The following is a 24773-nucleotide window of genomic DNA, read 5'->3' as shown; positions in this document are numbered from 1 at the left end:
ACATAGGGTAGAAGCTTCTCAACACTGAATTTGACAATGATTTCTTAAATAAGATACCAATGTGGAGTCATATTCAATACTTACAAGGCAACTAAGAAAATCCACATAAATAGACTTCATCAAAATTTAAAACTTTTATGCCTCAAAGGACAGTATCAACACAGTGAAAAGGTCACCCATGGAATGGCAGAAAATACTTGCAAACAATACATTTGATAAGAGATTAATACCCAGAATATATAAAAAAAACTCCTAAAAAAAAAAAAGACACCTCAATTTTTAAAAATGGGCAAAGGATTTCAGTGGAAACTTCCCCACAGAAGATACAGATGATCAACAAGCACACAAAAGGATGCTCAATATTGCCAGTCAGTAGGACAATGCAAATCAAAACCACGATGAGATACTACTTCATACTCATTAGGATGGCTGGTTTTTTTTTTTTTTTAATTCAAAAACAGAAAAATAACAACTGTTGGTAAAGATGTGGAGAAAATGGAACTCTTATGCACTACTGGTGGGAATATAAAATGGTGCAGCCGCTGTGGAAAAACAATATGACAATAAAAACCTAAACATAGAATCACCATACTATCTAGCCATTGCACTTTGAGGTGTATACCCCAAAGAGCTGAAAGCAGGAACCTGAACAGATAGAGCTACACCACTGTTCATAGCAGCATCATTCACAACAGTCAAAATGCAGAAACAACCCAAATGTCCAATGAAAAAACGGTAAGCAAAATGTGGTCAATACATTCAATGAGATATTATTTAGCCTTAAAAATAAAATTCTGGAGCTGGAGACATAGCTCAGTGGTACAGCATGCATAAGGTCATGGGTTCAAACCCTAGTACCACTGCCCCCCCCCAAAAAAAAAAGAAAAAAAGAAAATTCTAATATGTTACAGTATGGATGAACCTTGAAAGCATTATGCTAAATAAAATAAGCCAGACACAAATATCACTTGATTACTGTTTATGCTAGAATAGTTAAATTCATAAATATAAGGGAATTGTGGAGGAAATGGGGATTGGGAAGTTACTGTTTAATGAATACAGAGCTTGAATTTGGGTTGATGTAAAATTTTTGGAAATGGATATTGGTTATGGTTGTACAATAAAATGAACGTACTTTGTGCCCCTGAATTGTATATTTTAAAGTGGTTAAAATGACAGAAAGAGAAAGGTATCTAACTATAATAAACTAGCCCCATGTGGCCCTGGCCAAAATAAAAAAGATTAAAATGGTAAATTTTTCTGTTGTGTATATTTTACAATTAAAAACTGGATCTGAGTGGCATATAATCATATCTTTTCTCCCATTGATCACTTACTTTAAGTTACCAAGATGAGAATATTGTTCTTGACCATACCTCAAAACCTAGGTTCCCCTTTGATTAATAGTTCCTGGGATGCTAGAGCGAAGTGACTTCTCTGGAAATGCTTAAAGCATCTCTGTCTCATCCATTACCTCAATAATTAATTGAAGTAACTGTCATGTGAAGTAGTGATCTGTAACTACCACAAAGTCCCAGCCGGCTGGGATAAGTCTACAACTTACCACACAATATATACTTTATCCCAGATCCCAAACCAGTGGCAGGAAAGCAAGAAAATGCTGAAGGAATTCAGGAACTCATCTAGGTTTCTATGTACAATTCCAACACAGGTACAAATGCAAATGTATTAACTGTAGTAATTCACTATCTATAAATTGAAGATTTAGAAAAATATTTCCCATTGTCCTTTTTTTTCTGTTTCCTTGGGCAAGTTGGAGAGCTTCAGAAAAAAAAATTTCCTCTGTGGTCAAAGCTTTACTAAAGTCTTTCAAGTCTATAATTCTATGAAAAGGCAATACACAGCAAGCAATTGAGAAGCAATGCTATAGCTGCATCCGAGCCAGGGTGAGGGTAGCACTGCCAGGAAGAGGGAGACAAGGCAGCTTCTCACAGGCTGCAGACATCTGTCTCAAAACCGAGAATATCAATGATGCAACAACAGAGGCCCAGGCATTATTACAAAATACAATACAGACTCTCGCTCCTCACCTGAACTCCCCATGCCTAAAGAAAACACATGTGTCAACGGAGTTTGGGTGGAGCTTCAGATCCCACCAAAGTTATAGGTGTTAATTTTCAGTGGTTTGCCCTGAAGCTTTACCAGGAATTCCCACTGAAGATTCAGCAGGGGGTAAGAGAAGGGTGAAGAAAAAAAACTCTCTCTCTCTCTCTCCCTCTCTCTCTCTCCCTCTCTCTCTCTCTCTTCTCTTTCTCTCTCTCACCTAGAATTGAACCCAGGGACACTTACCCGCTAAGCCACATCCCAGCCCTTTAATTTCTTATTTTGAGACAGGGTCTTGCTAACTTGCTTAGGGCCTTGCTAAATTGCTTTGGCTGACCTTGAATCTGCAATCCTCCTGCCTCAGCTTCCAGATTCACTGGGATTACAGGCGAGCGCCACTACATCTGGCAATAGCATCTTTTCTTGATACAAACACTTTTTTTTTTTTATTTTTAGTTGTAGATGGACACAATGCCTTTATTTTATTTATTTATGTGGTGTTGAGGATCGAACCCAGTGCCCCATGCATGCGAGGCAAGTGCTGTACCACAAAGCCACAGCCCCAGCCCACAAATACTCTTTGTTTACATATTAAAATATAGGAATACTCTTAACCTCCACACACACAAAAATGCTCTTCCCTCCCCCACCTTTTTTTTTTTTTTTTAATGAAAGAGACTTTTTCTTTCTGTGGGTTTGAAAGAAGAATAGACCCCAAATACACTGTCTTTCCTTCTTAAAGCTACAGCAGTAAAACAGCAGCACAAACATAAAGGATAAACTTCTACTGACACTTAGCCCACATAATGGTGGCATGAACAAAAGGGGAGCACATCCTCTCCAAAAAGGACAGATGTGGACTGAGGTAGAGGGCTTATATAGCATGTGAGAATTCCTCAGTTCCATCTCCAGCACCATTAAAAAAGAGAGAGAGAGAGAAGGGGACAGATGCTCCCAACTTCAGCTATTGTAGCCATAAAATAAAGCAGTCTCAGCTTTCCCAGTGCTCCCATATCTTTAAACACTGGAAATGCAGATTGGCTGTGTGTGTATGTGTGTGTGTTTGTGTGTGTGTGTATGCGTGTGTGCAGCTGCTTATTTTAAAGTATTAACAGTTAGTTCAAGAGGCTGGGGCTGTAGCTCAGTGGCAGAGAGCTTGCCTAGCATGTTTGAGGCCCTGGGTTTGATCCTCAGCACCACATAAAAGTAAATAAATAAAATAAAGGCATACTAAAATATATATTTACAAAAGTTAATTCAAAACCATGTAAAATACAGAGTCAACAAATGGCCCACAATCCATCAACTTGGGATGTCTTCCCTTCCCTTCCCGTTCAACACCCACCATGAAATTTCAGTGCAACATCCATCTATATTCTTAGAAAATAAGCAAAGCAAACAGTAATCTTTTCATACAACCTACTCATCTCCTGAGCTGAGGCTTAATGGCCTTCTACCAAGCCTCGGGAATCACTGTCCCAAGACAACATACAATAATCTAAAAGTTCATTGAAATCACTGTGGTCTCTGATTCTATTCTCTTTTATTTTGAGATCTGCTCATCTAATCATGGTTTACGATGCATAATGTTTAGATGCGCCCTTTCCCAGGACCAGTCTCCCATTATCTTGCAACAGGTGACTTTGTCAGCCCCATAAGAGAGAGGTTCTAACTTCCAGGTTACCAGTAGAGGGCAGAGATAAGGTATGAAGCAGAAAACAATACAGTGAGTCAAAGCCTATATATTAAACTGGGACCCTTGGTCCCTGTGCAGAATTCACATAGCAGGCCTGACACTGCTAACTTTTCAAAAGTCTGCTTACAAGGTCCACCATGGCTGGTGTCTAGCAACTTTGATTTCAGGAAGGCGCCCACCATTCCCTAACTGATAAGAGGGGCTCACTGCACCTAAACGTTGTTTGTACAAGCAATGTGGTTTATGCTGAACACCCTCTTTCCTTTTGGGAGTCCAGAATTTCAGTACATGCTAGGCAGAGGGTGCCAACATGACCAATCCCCAGTAAAACCTTAGGTACCGAGTCTCTAGTGAGTTTCTCTGGTAGACAATGTTTTGCACCTGCAGTCAGGATTAATGAGCACATCCTGTGGAACACACTGGAAAAGGACTCTTGGAAGCTTGCATCTCTTCTCCTCCAGACTTCACCCCATGCACCTTTCCGCATTGCCAATTTTGCTTTGCATCCTTTTGCTGTTATACATCTCAGCTGAGAGTACACATATATGCAGAATCCTGAAGTCCTCCTAGCTAATCACTGAACCTGGGAGTGGTCTTGGGGAATGGGTCTGCTCCCTGGATTACATCCTACACTGCAGAGAACTGAAAGTTTCTCCCTGAAGAAACTGAAAAACCACACAAAGAGAAAAAAGAACTTCAAAAGGCAGAAACAATGAAGAAAGCAGAAGAAAGCTCCAAATGCAAAACCCACACTTAATATCTTTTAAAAATAAAAAAACATATTGCCATCCTAAAATAAGAGCAGGAGATATGAAAAGAAGCAGAGAATATGAAAGAGCTCTATAAAATTAAAAATAAGATTAAAATGAAATACTAAATAGAAGGACTAGAAGATAGAGTTGAAAAATTCACCTGGAGAATTTGGAAAAAATAGAAAGCAAGATGTGAAAAAATATAACAAGGATTATAAGAAATTTAAAGCTTAAACCAGGAGGTCAGAAATCCAAAAGAACAAAAGAAAAAAAGGAGAACAAAATTAATGGAAAGGAAGACATTATTAAAATTTTACCTTACAAGGGAGGATGGTGGGGAGAGAAGAATGAAGGAACTTTGGATGGTGTAGAGGAAAATGGGGTGGGAGCAGTTGGGGGATGGAAAGAGTTGAATAAAACAGTATTACTCTATGTATATATATGATTACATGAATGGTATGAATCTACAAACAAAAAAAAATTTACCAAATAGGGAAAAAGAGGGGATCTCAGGTTAAAAGGGCCCTAAGGAGAAAGCATAAAAAAGAATCACTGCAAGAGCACACTATCAAACAATCTCAGAATATCAAAGAAGCTTTAAGCTTTCAGAAAAGAAAAACAGCCCATATCCCAAGGAACAGGAAACAATATCAGATTTGTATTTTCCCTCAGTACCGGGGATTAAATCCAGGCCCTCAGGCATGCTAGATGAATGCTCTTCTACCACTGAGCTACACCCACAGTTCTTTTATTTTGTATTTTGAGATAGGACCTCACTAAATTGCTGAAGTTACCCTTGAACTTGTTTACAGGTATGCACCCTTGATTACAGGTGTGCACAACCACGCCCGGCTGATATCAGATTTCTTAGCAATACTGACAACAGCTACACTAGAACTCTGTCTTTGAAATTCTGAGGAGAAAGCCAAACTTATATGCAAGTACACTACAGTTCAAGTGTAAGGGTAGACTACAGACATTTTTATGACACACAAGGACTTAGAAAAGTTATCTTTTAGCCTGATATGGTGGTCCACGCTTCTAATCCCAGCAGCTCCAGAGGCTGAGGCAGGAGGATTGTGAGTTCAAAGCCAACCTCAGCAAATGCAAGGCGCTAAGCAACTCAGTGAGACCCTGTCTCTAAATAAAATACAAAATAGGGCTGGGGATGTGGCTCAGTGGTCAAGTGCCCCTGGCTTCAGTCCCCAGTACCTCTCCCCACCAAAAAGTTATCTTCTCTTAGAAAGTAACAACTAAGTTCTTCAGTAAAATGAGTAAACCAAACCAGGATCTAATAACAGAAGAGTCAACCTGGGAAAGAGGAAGAAAGCCCCAAACACAGGCAACTCTAACTTCTAGTCCTTCTATTCAAAATTCTATGTGACTATCACACCTTTAATTTCATAGAGCTCTTCTTATTCTTTGATAACTTATTTCCATAGTGCCCTACTGTTACTTTATGGGTCCACTTTATTTTCTCATTTCTTTAAAGATATTCATCTTTAGGTTTGGTATAAACCCTCCAAATTTTTAAAATTCTTTTAAAATTATTTAAAGCTTAAGTACTCTAGAAAGTTTTATTATGCCTTACCTTATGTTTCAGTACCCCAAGAGATTCCTTCACACAGCAAGAGTATACTCAAATTAGCCCAACTACAAAGGAAACTCTTCCTTATATTATTCTTCATTTCTTCTTTCTTTCTTTGCTCTTTTTTCTTTTTTTCCTGTTGAGATTAGGTCTTGCTAAATTGCCCAGGCTACCTTGAATTCCTGGGTTCAAGTGGGCTTCCTGCTTCGGCCTCCGAAGTATTGGGACTACAGCATGTTCCACTGTGCTTCAGTGTCTTAATCAAGGTTCATCTTCGGTTTTTAAAATTCTGTGTTTCTGTGCTAATAATCACTTTGTAGGAAATAATTTCTGAGAAAGCTCTTGATATGAAAAGACGTCTCGGATATATTGCAGGATGGAAAAACACAATGGAAGAAAAGTGCAAACACATACAAGGGGAAAATGTGAATGTTTTTGTTTTTGTATGCAGAAAATATCTCTGGAAGATTAAGCAATAAATAACTAATAATGGTTACCCAGAGAAGGAAATCTGGAGGAATAGGAATTGAGGAACAGGTCAAAGAGGGAGACTTTTTATTATATAACCTTTTTCCATTTTTGCTCTTTAATGACTTTAATTGCTCTTTAATGACTGCCTACTAGTTTATATATTTATTTATTTAGTATATGAATATATAGTATATTTATTTAAATTAATTAATTAATTAATTAAATTAATTAGTTTATATATATATTTATTTATTTATTTTAATGGTGCTGGGGGTTGAACCTAAGGCCTCCTGCATGCTAGTCAAGAACTCCACACACTGAACCACATCCCTCGCCCTTAAAAAAAATTTTTTAAGTCATACTCTTTATCTTGATACAAAATTAAAGTACAACTATTTTGAAAATTTTGGGAGACACTGAAAGAGGACAATACCCCACAAAATCCCACCCACCCAGAAATAATTACTTTACGTATTCTGATGGACATACAATAGTCACATCACCAATGTTGAACTTACACACTTACTGAGAATTTAAATGCCAATCTTTCAAGCCTCACAACAACAAGTATATTAACCTATATTAAAATTATAAAGCTCAACAACTAAAAGAGAAAAAAGTAAACCTTGTGGATAAGCAGGGACACTTGAAAACTCCCCATGTAACTTGTGATTTGATAATTACTTCAAAGACAGACTGGTTTCAATGCCTAAATACATGTTCACAGCCTTTTCTTTTTTCCTTCTTCAATCTAACTCAGAGGCTTTTTAATTTTTTTTCTTTTTTTTTGAGACAGGATCTCACCAAGTTGCTCAGGACCTTGCTGAGTTGCTGAGGCTGGCCTCAAACTAGCAATCCTCCTGCCTCAACCTCCTGAACTCAAAGGCTTTTAAATTTTACTATGCAGGAGAATTTCTCTCAAAGTGGTAAGCCTGAATATTATACAAGTGCAATCTTTACTTCAGAATCTTTTATTCATATTTACTTTTAATCAAAAATGAGATAACATTCATATCTTAAGTTTTTTTGGTTTTTTTTTGGTTTTTTTTTTTTCAGTGCTGGGAATTGAACCCAGGGCCTTGTACTTGAAGAATCTATTTTTTAAACTTGTTATTATTGTGAACATCTTTTCATTTTGTGCAATTCTTTCACAACAATTCTGATTTTAATGGCTGCATAATTTTATATTATATTAACATATAATATGAACCATCACATATATTTTCTATTATATAAATTATTTTGCCATTTCTTTAGAGAGAGTATTTTTTCAAAGCTTCATCATTATAAATAACAATGCAACAAACATTCTAATAACAAATTCTGTCTTCCTTAGGATAAATTTCTGAAGTGGAATTGCTGTGTCAAATGTCTTCTAAAAATTCAAGGATTTTAACAGGTATAGGCAAATGGTCTCCTGATTCATTCTTAATAGAAAAGTAAATATGAGATACTTAGGGAAAATGATATAGGATATTTTACTGAATTGATCTCGAGTCCTCAGCTATCCAATTCTGACTACAGATCTCAACTGCAAAATCTCACACATGTAAGACAAAAAAAAAAAAAAAGAGGGTGTTGAACCTTGATAATAAAACCACAGCTCCTACATGAATGCTGCAAAGAAAATATTGAAGCTTCAGAGAAAAAGAAAAGAAGAAAACTTTAAGTAAGGACACGTCACTAAGAAATGAGTTCTCAAAAATCTTCCAACTTAATGTCATTAAAAACAATCACAGCCTGTAATTCCAGCAGCTCAGGAGGCTGAGGCAGGAAGATCACAGGTTGAAAGCCAGTCTCAGCAATTTAGCAAGGAACTTAGAGAGACCCTTTCTCATAATAAAAAATAAAAAGGGCTGAGGATGTGGCTCAGTGTTAAGTGCCCCTGTGTTCAATATCCCTGGTAAAAAAAAAAAAAAAAAAAAAAAAAAAAGTCAACAATCAAAGCATTTAACATTAGTGGTCCTAATAGTTACTGAAGCGTTTTATTATCCCATTCATTTCCTTTTCTTTTCTTTTTATTTTTTGTAATTGTAGATGGACAGCATGTTTTTATTTTATTTGTTTATTTTTATGTGGTGCTGAGGATCAAACCCATTGCCTCACACATGCAAGGCAAGCACTCTGCCACTGAGCTACAGCGTCGGCCCCTTCCATTCATTTCTTTTTTTTTTTTTTTTTTGGGTGCTAGGGATCGAACCCAGGGCCTTGTGCTTGCAAGGCAAGCACTCTACCAACTGAGCTATCTCCCCAGCCCCCCATTCATTTCTTACAAGAGAAAATATCAAAATAGTCTCTGGTGTTGTTGATATGTCAATGGATAAAATTTTCATTTTAATATAAACTATAATCCTTCCCATTCCCTCATCACAAAAATTGCACGTTCAACACTGCAGATACCATTTCAAATTTGGAAAACGGGCATGTAGTTTCCAGTCTAAACCAACTGGAAAAAACTAATCCTTCAAAATTGATGACTGAAAACACAAGGTGTGGTTTTTGTGTTTTTCTATATTTTGCAAAATTTCTTTAATGGGAGATAACATTCCCATAAGAGTTTAAAACTTACTATTTAGTAAACAAAAGTGCCAATGTTGCATTCAAATGATTATCCTGACATTAAAAATTTGTAGAAAAATAATTCTACAAATCACAATACACATTTCTTTAAAAAGAGCAATCTTCAAAATATTCTCAAACCATTCTACTTCATAAATCATTACTGTTTTCCTTGCCACTATAAACCATCCCCAGAGGCAAAAGATAAGGAAATACTTTACAACTCCCCTCACTAAAATACACTTAAAATTTAAAGAAGATACTAAGAATTATGACTACTAGAAACAGCAAAACAATACCTAAGTTTTAAAATTTTATTCAAAGGAGATTTATAGAAAAGATAAATCAGGGATGCTTTTTGATTTTACAAGTGAATTAACAGTAGCATTGGCAATTGTAAAGGGTGCATTCAAAGTATTTAAGTTTTTCCTAATTACTGAATGAATCAGAGCAGCATTTGTACTTTCTAATTCCCTAATAAGAACAATTACAGTATTCCACAATCTTCAATATTCCTTCATTTAAAAAATAATCTGTAATATTCAGATCCTCTGAAGAAGGTGGACTAAATTGCAGCACTTTTTTGTCAAGTCAGCAATCTCTTTCTCTAATCCTTACAGAATAGGAAATAGGCATTCCTTTTCCATTCAAACCAAGCCAGAGGCCTGGAAAAGGGCAAAACAGGCTGAGATAAATGCCACCAGAACTTGGTTCTAGAAACAAGTGCCAAGGATGACAACACCAAAGCGTTTTTCAAACTTTCCAAAACGTCTATCATTCTCTGCACTCTCGGCTCCAATCAACTCACACAAACACCACAAAGACTGGGAGAGGGCAGTATAGTACTGGTATCCGTTGTATTAAGTAAGAACAATTCACTTAAGTACTTCAAGTGTCTATCCACCCTGATCCATCCAGAGGACCGGAGAAGACTCAGGCCAGAAAGGCGAAAAGAGCGAGCTGATGCTGCGATCAAGTGCCCCGAAGGCGGGGGAAATAGCAGCGTCCGCTATGACTCCAAATCGCTGCAATAAATAGCCGGGGCCAGCAGGACAGCCTCTTCTGTGCTTGGGGTCAGTCCTGAGTCCGCGGCCAAACCCGGCTGCCAGGTGCAGCACACTTGCCCTTGGCTAAGTGGGATGGGGGCTGGGGGATGCTATTTACATCAATCCAAAATCTGGAACTTGTCTATGTAGATGTGGGTGAAAGCACGCCTAAGCAAAATGAGAAAAGAAAACTAATCCTTCAAGATTGATCATTCAAAACACTACATATGACTCCTTTTATTTTTTTGTTTTCCGAGAATTTTCTTTAAGAAATCTATTGCTATTAAATAAATAAATAAACAAAACCTCAAAACTTTCTTCCTGGGAGAAGAGAGTCAATTTTGCATTCAAATGATTATCCTAACATCAAAAGCTATTTCTGGAGAAGACAGAGCAAATTATGCAATTCTACAATGTAATTCTTCTTAAAAGAGCAATCTTTTAAAGAGCTCGAGCTCGCCCAAGCTATTTCACCCACACAGAAGCTAAGCTGCTGCGACCCCTCTGCCCTGCCTCTCGGGTACCCCGAAGGGCTGAGGGGGCTTTCACTTAACCCGGGTCTTCTCAGGGCCGCGCACTGCGCGGCTACTTCGCCGAGCCCATCCAGGTTCGCAGAAGAGTTGCTTGGACCAGAGGCCGAGGACAAGTGCCCGCGGCCGCTCGATGACCAGTTGGCACATCTGCACACACCACTTACTAAGTGCGACAGGCATCCTGGGGACTGACAGTCACGGGGCGAATCTGGACCTGGTCCCGGGGACGCCGGTGCGCAGCACCCAGTCGGCCCGCCCCTTCCTGCCCACCCGCGGCCAACTGCCCCTAAGCAGGGGCGAGGGCGGGGAGCACAGGGGGCAAAGGAAGCGCTCACCGCTTCAGCGGGTCCGAAACCCGCGGCGCTCCGGCGGTGGCCGAGACCGGGTCAGACGTCACGGCCCCGGCTGCCGGCCGGGATGCAGTCCCGGCAGAAACGAGGTCCCGGGGCATCGCCGGCGGCGCGCGCGTAGCACCAGCACGGCTCCCAGCGCGCCTCGCACGCCGCGGAACCAGCCCGGGGGCGCAGAGCTCCGCGCGGCGGGGTCCGCCCACTGGCGAGGCCAGCCAATGAGCGCACAGCGCGGGAAGCCGGGGGCGGGGCAGAGTGGGCTGGGCCTCCCACGTCGCTCTGGGGCCCAGCCCCAGTTCAGCGACGCCTTAGGCCCTGCTGTCCTGATCGCTGGCGCGCCCATCGCCATCCAGGTTGGGGGAAGCACATTCTGTAATAGTCTAAGACGTTAGGGATACGCTTCTGATTTTGCACATTCTTTTCTGATTTAGACAAGTATTTGCCCGCTGCTTCCCGAACACCTACTGCGGGCCAGCCATAGCCCTGCTTTCGGATCTCGCAGTCGGTAGAATGGGTGTGCAGATACAGGAAACGGGAACCTGCAGGAGCCCACAGAAGGCGCATTCCAATATCAAAAGTCAAGTTTTGATATGGGGGGATGAGATTTCTGCCAGAAGAAAAGCCAGTTCTGAATTTAGGGTGACCTTGGTTCACAGTGGAGAACAACCCACACCACGTCGTCGTCGTTTCTTTCTTACAACTAGGCAATGTGTGACATGGTTATGGTTAGAAATTTCAATCATGTCAAAAAATACATTCAATGAAATGCGTTTACATCCTCCGCTGGCTCTGCCTATCTGCCCCCCCTCTCTCTCTCTCACACACACACACACACACACACACACACACACACACATAAATTGGGTTTCTTTCCTTTTAGGCTACCATTAAATTTCTTGCATGTCCTTTTAAAGGCATTCTCTGCGTTAAAAATACGCACATACAATGCTTCATCCAATCCGTCACACACACACACACACACACACACACACACACATACAGATACACACACACACACCTTGTTTTGCCACCTTTCTTTTCTACACTTACAATGTATCTTGATGCCTTTCGTTCATTGTACTGCAGATATAGTATTTCATCAAAATTGTACTTGTTTCTATGTTTTTGCTATTACAAAAAATACTGCAGTCAGTACTGCAATACTGACTACAATATTCTTATTTATAGTCACTTGGCATATGAGCCTATGTATGTTTAGAGAAAATACCTGGGTGTTAAATGCTGGACCTTAAGGTGGGGACTTTAAAAATTCTGATGAATGTTTGCCAAATTGCTCTCCATACAGTTTGTTTCAGGTTATGGTCTCATGGCAATGTATCAGAGTGCCTATTTCAGTACATTTCTCTATGCAGCGTGTTGTCAAACTTAACTTTTTAATTTCCTTTTCTGTGAACGGTCTGCTCATACCCTTTGCCCATTTTTCTATTCAGTTGATCTTTTTGAAAGCTGTAGGATATTTTTGTATATGTAAATTAATCTATCATAAATAGTTCACCTTTTACCTACCTGTCTTTTGGCTTTGTTTACTGTATTTTTTGCAATGAATTTTTCTTTACTTGTCATATAATCATATTAATTGTCTTTTGTTTTGTTTTGTTTTAGTGCTAGGGATTGGGCCTTGTGAGTGCTAGAAAAGCACTCTACCAACTGAGCTATATCCCCAGCCCACATTAATTGATTTTTAAAATATTTTTAAGATTGTCTTTAATCTTTCTTAGATTAAAAGATTTAGAGAAATTCTCCCATGGTTGCTCCTAGTATGTTTTATATCTATACAGTTATTCAATAATGCAGATAATCCATAATAGGAATAATATATGTTATGACAAAGAAATAAATTAGGGTAAAGGATATGAAATAGATAGTTTTCCAAAGAAGATATACAGTGTACTGGGATTGTGGCTCAGTGGTACGGCACTTGCCTAGCATGTGTAAGGCACTGGGTTTGATTCTCAGTACCACATATAAATAAATAAATAAAGGAATTGTGTCCATCTACAACTAAAAGAATATTTTTTAAATGAAGGTATACAAATGCCAATAAGCACATGAAAAGACATTTAACATTAGTTGCCATCAAGGAAGTGAAAATCAAAACCACAATGAGATACCACTTCATATTCACTAAGATGGATATTACAAAAAAGGCACATATATTTATATATATCCTTTGGTTATATATAATCAAATATATGTTTATATAGAAAAAAATAATATGTATCATGTAGTATATAAAATCAAAAAGATAATAACAAGTGTTTGTGAGTGTTATGGACCAAATTACATCCCCTACAATTCATATGTTGAAGCTCTAATGTCCAATATGAATGTATTTGGAAATAGGCCCTTTATTGATTGATTGATTGATTGATTTTGATCCAGCAATCCCACATCTTTTTTTAACTTTTTTTCACAATTATAAATATTTTTTAAAATTTTCATACATATATATATAGGGTAATGTCTGTCGCAATCTACCTTCCTTCCCCTCCCCACCCAGCCCGCCCCTCCCCCTCCCCTCACTTTCCTCTGTACAATCCAAAGTTCCTTCATTCTTCCCTACCCACCCCCCACTATGGATCAGCATCTGCTTATCAGAGAAAACATTCAGCCTTTGGTTTTCTTCCATCCATTTACCTGCAAATGCCATAATTTCATTCTTCTTTGAGGCGGAGTAATATTCCATTGTGTATATGTACCACATTTTCTTTATCCATTCATCTGTTGAAGGGTATCTAGCTTGGTTCCACAATTTCAATATTGTGCATTGAGCTAGAGATAGGTCCTTTAGAGCAATAATAAAGGTGAAATGAGGGGTCTGGGGAGATAGCTCAGTTGGTAGAGTGCTTGCCTTGTAAGCACAAGGCCCTGAGTTTGATCCCCAGCAACCCCCCCCCCAAAAAAAAAGGTGAAATGAGGTCATAAGAGTGAGGCCCTAGTCCAATATGACTGATGTCCTTGTAGAAGGAAGAAGAAACACCAGAGGTGTGTGCATGCAGAGAACAGATCATGTGAGGACCCAGGGAAAAAAGCATCCATTGGTAAGCTCAGAAGATCTTGAGAAACCAAACCTGCTAACACCTTGATCTTGGACTTATGGCCTCTAGAACTGTAAGAAAAGAAATTTCTGGTGTTTAAGTCACAAAATCTATGGCATTTTGTTTTGGTATTCCTAAAAAACTAATATAGCAAGGATGTAGAGAAACTGCTGGTGGAAATGTGAAATAGCACAGCCACTTTGGAAGACAGGTCATCGTTATTCAGGCAGTTAAACAGAGTTATCATCTAATCCAGTGTTTCAGTCAGCTTTTTCATTGCTCTAACCAAAAGACCCAATAAGAACAACATAGAGTGGAAAAAAAAGTTTATCTGGAGCTCACAGTTTCAGAGGTGTGAGTCCATAGAGGGCCAACTCCATTGCTCTGGGCTCAAGATGAGGTAAAGCATCAGAGTGAAAGGGTGTGGCATAGCAAAGCAGCTCAGGACAAGACAACTAGGAAGCAGAGAGAGACTAAGCTGGGCTCACCAGTGACAAAATACATACCCCAGGGGCATGCCTGCAGTTACCCACCTCCTGCAGCCACACCTACCTGCCTACAGCTAATCCCTATGAGAGAATTAATGCAATGATTATATTAAGGCTCTCATAAACTAATCATGTCACCTCTAAACTTCCTTGCATTGCCTCACACATGAGCTTTTGAGGAACATCGCATATCTAAACCACAACACCCAGCAATTGCATTCTTTCATACATACAAAAGAGAAGCGAATCATTCCCACACAAAAACTGAATATTCATAGCAGTATTATTCATAATGGACAAAAAGTGGTGACAACTTACAAGATTATCAATCGATGAATGGTGACAACTTACAAGATTATCAATCGATGAATGGATGAAGCAAGGGATATATCCGTTATGTAGATATATATCCATTCCATATAATGGAATACTATTCAGCAATAAAAAGAAATAAAGCATTGATATGCTTACAAGCAAATGAACCTTGAGAACATTAATGGTAAGTGAAAGAAGTCAGTCAGTAAGGGTCCATTTACATGAAATAGCCAAAAGAGGCCAATGTATAGAAATATAAAAAGAGATTAGTGGTTGTATAGAGCTGCAGAGCAGGAGGAACTGGGTGCCAGATTGATGCTTGGGACACAGAATTTCTTTGGGGGATGACAAAATGTTCTAAAATTGTGATTATAGTCACACAACTTTGTGAATAGACTAAAATTTATTGAAGTATATGATATTGGAGGAACTGTGTATATGTGAGTTATATCTCAATTAAAACAAAATGAATACCCAGAGTTCACTGGGCAAAAGTTAAAGTATATGACCAAATAGTTCATTAAAGAAGAAATCCAAGGAAGTAAGTTTTTGAGGAAATTCTTAACCTTGCTGCAATGCTAGTTGAAAATTACAAAAGAGAATCTTGATAGAGCTAGGAAAAATGGTTAAATCTATAAGCCAATAAAAATTGTTTCACAGAATAACTATTTTTAAGAGTACTGTAACAAAGTATAAGATCTATGAAATTATTCCTTTTCATCCAATCACCTACATTTTGTAATAGAATCCATTCCCTCAGAATAATCCAAATGAGAAAAATCAGTTTTTATTCGTTGTTTATGGCAACACTATTTATAAAGCAAAACTGGAAACGACTGGGATACTTAATTATTGGGAGGATATGCATTAAAGAAGGAAAAATGGGTTACGTTAATAAATGGGGAAGTACATGTAAAATAATTTAAGAAAAGTAGAATACAAATTAGTTTGTAAATGCCTATAAGTATGCTTAAGTAAGCATGCACTTATATGTATAATTAGGAAACAATTCAGTAATAAATAGTACCAGGATTCCTTGGGGGCAGGAACTGCTCTTTTTGGGAGAATACACTCATAATTTATTTGGAATGTCAAAGGAGACCCTTGAAAATATTGATTATGAACAGAAGCCCTAGCAACACAAGAAAAACTACTTTGTATGAGAATATGAGAGGAATTTATCTTTTCCCTTGAGAGAGAGGAAGATAGAGTGTTGAGAAGAGATGGGCCAAGCAAGGAGGGGATAGGAAAGACAAGTCAAGGGGACAAGGAGAGACTGGGAACGCACTGAGCGAAGAGCTAATGGGAAGTCTCTGGTGACAGACTGGGGAAATCGAGATTTTAAAGCCAAGGAGAGTCTGGTATGTAAATGGAAGTTATGTCCCCAAATCTTAAAATCTTACTAAAGCTTTGCATAAACGGGGTTTCATAGAAACTGAGGAAGAGGCTGAAATTGAAGCAGTTAGAAGCTGAAGCTTGGGGGTAGAAAGGCTGGAAGAGACAAGCACCTCAGCAATGATGGGTAATCTAGAGAAGAGGTGTACCACCTCCTTGGGTGTTTGAGATGAACTCATTTAGACTGAAAAAGGAAGAGGAATTCTAGCTGACATTTGCCTTATATAAAGATAAGAAGATAACATCACTTAAATGTGGGTGGTTTAAGTTTATGAGAGGCTTAAATTTATGAATATTTAAACAATACTGACTTCCAGTCACTGATTAAGATAGAATGAATGAAACCTGGTTAAGCCCCTGCCACAGTGAAATCCCTTGGAAGTAATGTTCAAGTGCACCCTAGATGATGGCTGGGGAGAAATGGAAATGAATAAACGAGATGGAAAATTTTTATTCCTGTCTCTTGGTTGTCAAGTTGGAAAGAGTTTGGTTAAATCATCCAAATTTGGGTAAATCATTTTAACATGTTCCATGTTGATGTGTTATTACAGCAGAAATAGAATCAAATGTTCAGGAAGGTTGAACTGTCATAAAATTTCAACACAATGAATGTATATGATAGTCTCGGTGAGCATTTGAAATTCTTACTTGCCCAACTTCAGAGTTCATGATTTCCACAGACTTGGCTAGAGGAAGGTTATTAACCAGCCCTAATTTACAGACAGCAGGTCTGTGGCATAGGGCCTAGAAGTGATTTTCCCAAGGTTATAGAGCAAGCCAGAGGGTGAGCTGAAAATAGAACTGTACCTCACACCCCCATGCAGGCTATATGATAACTTGTGTACTGTCAGCAAAGAGTTGAGGAATGAATGTCCTGGAGAGGTTAGCATGGTTTAATGGCTAAAGGAGTCTTGCTCAACAATTGCAAATGCCACCTGACAACAGCAAATGACCTATCTAAGCCTATAAACAGTAACATCCTGGGCATGTAATCAAAAATTTCAGAAAAACAAAATTCCTCTTTGACACTTGAAAAAAAAAATTAAATGCACACTCCACCATCATGAAATCAGCATTTGTGTAATGCTTTAACCTCCAGCGGTAGTCATCTTCAACCCTGCCCCTCTAAAGACTAAACTTCTACAAAGCAACTCCTGGGCTTGGGGCATAGCTCAGTGGTAGAGCACTTGCCTAGCATGTGTGAGGCCCTGGGTCCAATTCCAAGAACTATAAAAAAAAACATTGCAGAGATTACCACTCCTAAACACTGCAATATCAGCAAGTTTATAAGATCTTGGGTATGTGTTTACATGTTTTCCTAAGCGCAGGATTTTCTGGTGACATAGGTCCTCGCTGATAACTTTCTCTAAGTTTCCTTATTGAGTTAACAGAACTAGAAAATAGAATGATAGTCTAAAAGTGAAGCCTCACAGCTCAACCACTTAATACATGTCTCTCAGTATCCAGGGCATGGAAGGATAGTTCAGGTAGCCATTATGCTCATACCAAGGGATATTTTAGAAAAATAACAAAACTTAGGATCACAGTTGGTTGACTGTTCTCTAGGGTAGGTTCTTACATTGTACTGATTTGGTCACTAGAAAGTTGCAAAATATGTTTTCAGGAGTTTTACTGATCTCATTCTCTTCCAGATAGAATTCTTTTTGATGAAGGCTTGTGTAAGGTGGGCTAATACTTTCTGTCCAGCCCTAAGTGGAAACATCATGATTCTATACTATGGACTTCTGGACTGGTAGCTTTCTCCTATTTATTTATTTATTTATTTATTTTCTTTTTAACCAGGAATTGAACCCAGGGGTGCTTAACCACTGAGCCACATCCCCAGGCCTTTTTTTTCATTTTTTGAAACAGGGTCTCACAGAGTTGCTGAGGGCCTCAGTAAGTTGTTGAAGTTGTTGAGACTGGCCTTGAACTTACTATCCTCCTGCCACGACCTCCCAAGTTGCTGGGATTACAGGCATGCACCACTGTGCCTAGCTCTCCTTTTCTTCTTTTGTTTAAGTTTTTTTTTAAGTTGTCAATGGATCGTTTATTTTATTTATTTATATGTAGCACTGAATATTGAACCCAGGGCCTCACACATGCCAGGCAAGTGCTCTACCACTGAGCCACAACTCTGGCCCTCTCCCTTTCTCATAAGAGACTACATGGTTACTGCTCCTGCTTAGTTCTTCAGAGTCACACTTTATACAAGACCTGGACAGAACAAAAAATTCTAAGTATACAGCAGAAGAAAGAAAGTGCTGGTTCCAGCAACTATTTCTCAATGAGCTCTTACTTAAGTGATAAAAATGGTGGAAGCCAATGCCCTTTCTATAGCATAAGTTGGTATCCAAAAGCCTCTTACAGAGCTCCCACAAAAAGTAGGATCTACAGAGCTATCTAGATAAAATGTGTGTTGCAATGTATACTGTAAGTTTCCACCAATACAATAAAGTTTATTAGAAATGTTATTTTTACAGGCAATATTTGATTAATATAGGAATAATTCAGTTATTGTGAAGTAAGGGAACAATCTAAACATCCAACTTTGCATTAAATGTTTGACTCCTTCTATCTCTTTTAGCATAGTTTGGCTGCTACTAGACCCCAGCTCTTTAGCATCATAGTATCATGGGTTAGGACTTTGGGGTCAAATACACATAAATATGCATAGGTTGAATGTATTTCTTATGGGGTATTGATATAACTTTATTCAGACTGCCTTTTGAGCATCATTAGCTCTTCTACTGTTTGAATTCTGGAATACACAGGAACTGTCTCTGCTAACCAACAGAGAAAGAACAGGGTTCACACAGAAGACAAAAGAAATCTGAAGAACTTCATGGGTCAACAGTATATCTGAGTTGCTCCTCTGCTTTCTTCTCTTAGTTTGACCCATGTTCTGTTTTACATCCTGGTTTTTTATTTTGAAACCTGGTTTAGCAATTTTCATATGTACAGTTCCAACATATGAACTATTTGAATTGATTGACTAATTCATCCACCTACCAACTTTTTTTTCTTTTCCTTTCTTTTTTTTTTTTTTTTTTTTTTTTTGTATCAGGGATTGAACCCAGGGCACTTAACCACTGAGCCACATCCCCAGTCCTTATTTTTTATTTTGAGACAGGGTCTCACTAAGTTGCTTAGGGCCTCACTAAATTGCGGAGGCTGGCTTTGAACTTGCGATCCTCCTCCCTCAGCCTCTGGAGCTGCTGGGATTACAGGTGTGTGCCACCACGCCTGGTCCAACATTTTTATCACTATATGGGTTGTAAGCTCCTCTTGCCTTTACTAAGGCTGCAGTTGAATGGGTAGATAGCCACAGTGACAAATACAATGTAAGAATGTATGAAATTATTGCTAAAGGGTGGGCTTTGGGGTCAGAAAAACTAAACTCAAACCTAACTCTGCCATTTATTAACTGAGTAACTTGAGTCAAATTACTGAACCTGAGTTTCAGTTTCACTGTCAAAGAAAAGGAGTGTGGAAGTTATCTCTCAAGATATTCTCAACTATTCTGGTACTCATGCTTTGTGTAATCTTGCCTCGAATGTGAGCTGGACCTAGTGACTTGCTTCTAAATGGAGATGCTCCTCCATTAAAAATAGGGTACATCCTGGTAAACTCATCGTAAGCTTAAAATATTTGAAGTTGAAAATGCTTATAATACTCCTCACGCACTGAACATCAGAGCCTAGAAACACAGTACACTGGAGAGGAGAGTTGTTCGTCCTCCTGATGGGTGTCTGACTGGGAGTGGCAGCTGGAGGCCACTGTCAGTCCGGCATATCCCCAGCCCAGGAAAATATCAAAATTCAAAACTGTAAGTACAGTTTCTACAAAATGGGTACCACTTTCACCTGTTGTAAAGTCAAAAATTGCAAAAAGTAAATGATCCTAAGTTGGGGACCAACTACACTATGCAAGTGTTGGGCTATCACTTTCACAATAAGAATGACTCCATCTTGATTCCTCAGAAAAATTTGCATGGACCCACCATTTGACCCAGTTATCCCACTCCTCAGTTTATACCCCAAAGACTTAAAATCAGCATACTACAGTGATGCAGCCACATCCATGTTCATAGGAGCTCAATTCACAATAGCTAGATTGTGGAACCAACTGAGATGCCCTTCATTTATCCATCCATTGATGAATGGATAAAGAAACTGTGGTATATAGACACAATGGAATATTACTTAGTCATAAAGAAGAATAAAATTATGGCATTTGCTGGTAAATGGATGAAGTTGGAAAATATCATGCTAAGTGAAATAGGCCAAGCCCCAAAACCCAAAGGCCAAATGTTTTCTCTGATAAGTGGATGATGATATATAATGAGGGGGAGTGGCAGCGGGGGGGGGGGGGGGGGGGGGGAGAAGAACGAAGGGACTTCGAATGGTGTAGAGGAAAATGGGGTGGGAGGCGGTGGGGGAAATAAAGATAGTAGAATGAAACAGACAGTATTACCCTATGTATATGCATGATTACATGAATGGTGTGAATCTACATTGTGTACAACCATAGAAATGAAAAGTTGTACCCCATTTGTGTACAATGAATCAAAATGCAGTCCGTAAAAATAAAAAAAATTTAATAAAAAAGAATGACTCCATTTTACCATGTTTACTCTATCACATTCCTAGTTTACATGCTTTGAGGAAATAAGCTGCCATTTAGAAAGCCCTGTGTGGCAGGAAATGAAGGCTTCAGCCAATAGTCAGCGAGGAACTGAATCCTGTCAGCAATCGGGAAGCAAATCCTTCCCCAATCCCGCTTGAGATACCACAGCCCCAGGTGGCACCTTGACTGCAGTCTGTGAGAGACCTTGAAGGAGAAGACCTAGCCAAGTCAGCCCAGACTCCGATAATTGAGATAATAAATATTATTTAAAGCCACCAAGTTTTGGGAGAGAGTAATTTGTTATATAGCAACAGGTAACTAATACAATAGGAAAACATGTTCCTTGCAGACTTAGTGTGGGGATGGGAATGTACATGAGGATCAAAAATATGATGATGAGGGCTGGGGAGATAGCTCAGCTGGTAGAGTGCTCGCCTCACAAGCACAAGGCCCTGAGTTCGATCCCCAGCACCGCAAAAAAAAAAAAAAAAATGATGATGATGATGATAACGACAGGGGATCAAAGGTGAACTTAAACTAGGGCTCAGAATCTGACAGAAGCGCCTCTACTGCAAAGAAACTAATTTTAAGGTGTTGCTATGGATGTGGGGGAAAAGGCACTGTCAGACATTTGCTGGTGGGACTGCAAATTGGTGCAGCCACTCTGAAAAGCAGTACAGAGATTCCTCAGAAAACTTGGAATGTAACCACCATTTGACCCAGTTATCCCACTCCTCAGTTTATACCCAAAGAACTTAAAATCAGCATACTGTAGTGACACAGCCACATCAATGTTTATAGCTGCTCAATTCACAATAGCTAGATTGTGGAACCAACCTGATGCCCTTCAATTGATGAATGGATAAAGAAACTGTGGTCTATATACACAATGGAATATTATTCAGCCATAAAGAAGAATAAAATTTTGGCATTTGTAGGTAAATGGATGGAGTTGGAAAATATGCTAAGAGAAATATGCCAATCCCCAAAAACCAAAAGCCAAATGTTTTCTCTGATAAGTGGATGATGATACATAACGGAGAAGGGGTAAGAGAAGAATGGAGAAACTTTGGACTGTGTAGAGAGAAATGAGGGGAGGGGAGGAGCAGGGGGAAAAGAAGATAGTGAAATGAGACAGACATCATTACCCTATGGACATGTACCATTCGTGTGTGACTACATCGTGTACAACCAGAGACATGAAAAGTTGTACCCCATTTGTGTACAACAAATCAAAATGTAGTCTGTAAAAATAAAAATAAATAATAATATGCCAAGTCAAAAAAAAAAAGAAAGAAACTATTTTTAGTTCTTGAACCCCTAAGGAGTACAAGAGGTGTAGGCATGCGGAACAGGGTACTGGGTTTCTCACTCAAGTCAGACTGTCTGACTCTGATAGAAAGAAACTTGTAAGCAAAAATTGAAGTGGCAGGTTTGTGAGATTCAGTGAACAAGAAACGTTGCATGGGGGACCAGGTGACAAAGTTGGACAAACAATTGGGAGGAGAGTTGTGTTCCTACTTTTGCTCATATTAGAGCATAGTTATCACCATGTTTGATGTGGTCGGTGAACAATAAGAAAAAGATCATGGCAAAGAGCAAATGTGTACTTGACTCTATACAGCTTCTGAGAAGGGAAGCTGAGGCCCAACATCACCATAAGCCAGTGAAATTCAGGATATAGGTGTCTTAAAGGATGTGCGGAGTTTTAACAGGCAAGGAAACAAGAACATTCTAAACTGAGGAAACAGCACAGAAGAGATTCAGAGCTGTGAACAAACATAATTTTGTTAGGGAATCACAAGTGGGCTTGTGTGACCAGAGAAAGGAGTAACAAACTAGTTAGCACTTCCTATTCTGATTCTAATAGTCTCTAGAGCAATGATTCTCAAATATTTTGGCAATAGTCTCCCTTTGTGCTCTGAAAAATTATAATCACCTTAAGAGTTTTCGTTCATGTGAATAAAATCTTTTGAACATCTTACCATGTTAGAAATTAAAACAGATAAGTGTTTATTTAGTCTGCATTCCTCTAAAGCAACAAAAATAAATTCATTTTATGTTAACATAAATAACACTTTTTAATGGAAAATAAGTATAGTTTCCAAAGCACAACAAAAACAGCTGAAAAGAGTGGCATTCTTCTACATTTTTAAAAGTCTCTTCTATGTTTGCCTTAATAACAACTAAATTTTCATATAATTGTTTCTGCATCAATCTGTTACAACATCACAGGTCTCATTGGTCTGGAAAACCGCCTGAGGCACTTGTGAGAGAATGGGAGTGAAAGAGCAAATCGGGTCCTATTATGAAAGTAGTTTTGATCTCCCAAACCCCCTAAGGAGTTTTGGGGCCCCAGAGGTCCCTGGATCACACCGTGAGATACTTTCCTAGAGCAAAAGCAATAGATATTACTGAAAGAAAAAGTCAGAGCTCACAAATGCACGGATGGCGCTGATGATAGAACTAATTGCGATCACTAACATTTACTGGGTGCTTACTCTGTGCTAGTCTAAGCACTCATAAAAACCTAAGATGTGGTTACAATCATCCTTCACAGATGAGGAAACTAAAGACAAAGCCAAGTTTACACAGCAGGTTAGTAGTGGTGAAGTTAAACACAAATGTCGGAAAGGTGGCTCCAAAGGCTTACTCCTAACCACTGCACCACCCAGCCTCTCTTAGAGACAAAGGCCTGCAGTGTAATTGACAAAGGCCTAAGTCATCCCACTCACCCACCCCTTCTCCCTCCTCTCCTTGCCATTTCAGATTTCAATGCTCTTTTCTCTTTGCCTGCCTGGTTAGAGAACTCATGTTTCTTTTGACTCTGCAGTAAGTCCTTGTCCACTGTCCGTTGTTCATTATTCCCACCACTCCACAGAAACTGCTCTCTCCAAAGTCACCAGTGACCTTATAATGATCAACTTCAATGACCACTTTTCAGTCCTCATCCTCCTTGAGGATCTTTGAGATGGCAGTATTATTGACCATTATCTTATTTATTAAAACTCTCTTTTTTGGTGACTCTGATACCAGATGCTTCTCTGTCTTTTACCACCTATGCAATAATTTGTTAAGCCTTTATGGGGGTCCTCTCCTTTGTCTGTCCCTAACATCTTCATTCCCCAGTGTTTGGTCTTAGGCCCATCCCTCTCATTCTGCATCTTCTCTGTCTTCCACACCATTCACTTCCACAGCTTTAATTATTAAACATACACAGATAACACCCAAAGATATTATTTACAGCCCAACTCTGACATACGTCCAGATGAGGCCTCAACACTTCCCCATGCACTTCAGAGTCAACACATCCAAATCCTCCACCTCTCATCTCTCCCTTCAGTTTGATCCCTCTGGTCTCTGGTCCCTGGTCTCTGACCTGGGGAACTGTAGTACCATCTTTTGTGAGCAGACATTTGGGAAGTCATTCCAGACTTGTCTGACGTGCCTCAAGGTTCTATTAGATCTACCTCTGAATACTTTCTGAAATCTATCCTTTCTCCCTCTCCCCTGCTACTACCCCAGTTCAGACCCTCCTCTTCCTGCCTGGATTATTGCACTTGCCTTGCTATTCGTTCTCATTCTCCTGGTTCTGGCTGCTGACAGGTCCACCCACAGCAGCAGGGTGGCCACTGCACCGCTCTAGCAACCACGGTTATTTTGTCTCCTATTGGGGGCCCCTGGAGTTGGGCGTCCTGAGGCTTTGCAGTACACTACCGTTACATTTTGTAATTACTCCACGGCAAGGAGCCACTTCAGTGATTTCCCATTATCATCAGGAAGCCAGACTCAACAAGGTGTTTGAGCTATCCTTGACTGGGTAACGAA

The 24773-nt window shown here is 39.2% G+C and overlaps 1 protein-coding gene across 1 annotated transcript in view; it reads right to left on the bottom strand.

The window, feature by feature from the left end:
- Znf638 (zinc finger protein 638) overlaps positions 1-11146 on the bottom strand; it is a 109311-nt gene extending 98165 nt beyond the window's left edge. Inside the window, exon 1 of the mRNA XM_047522160.1 lies at positions 11045-11146. The gene's annotated coding sequence lies outside the window, so the exon portion shown is untranslated. The remainder of the gene's footprint in view (positions 1-11044) is intronic.
- Between the last annotated feature and the right edge of the window lie 13627 nt (positions 11147-24773).

Source organism: Sciurus carolinensis, chromosome 13 (assembly GCF_902686445.1).
Source record: "Sciurus carolinensis chromosome 13, mSciCar1.2, whole genome shotgun sequence".
NCBI classification, from domain to species: Eukaryota; Metazoa; Chordata; class Mammalia; order Rodentia; family Sciuridae; genus Sciurus; species Sciurus carolinensis.
This window is presented reverse-complemented; position numbering and strand designations above follow the sequence as displayed.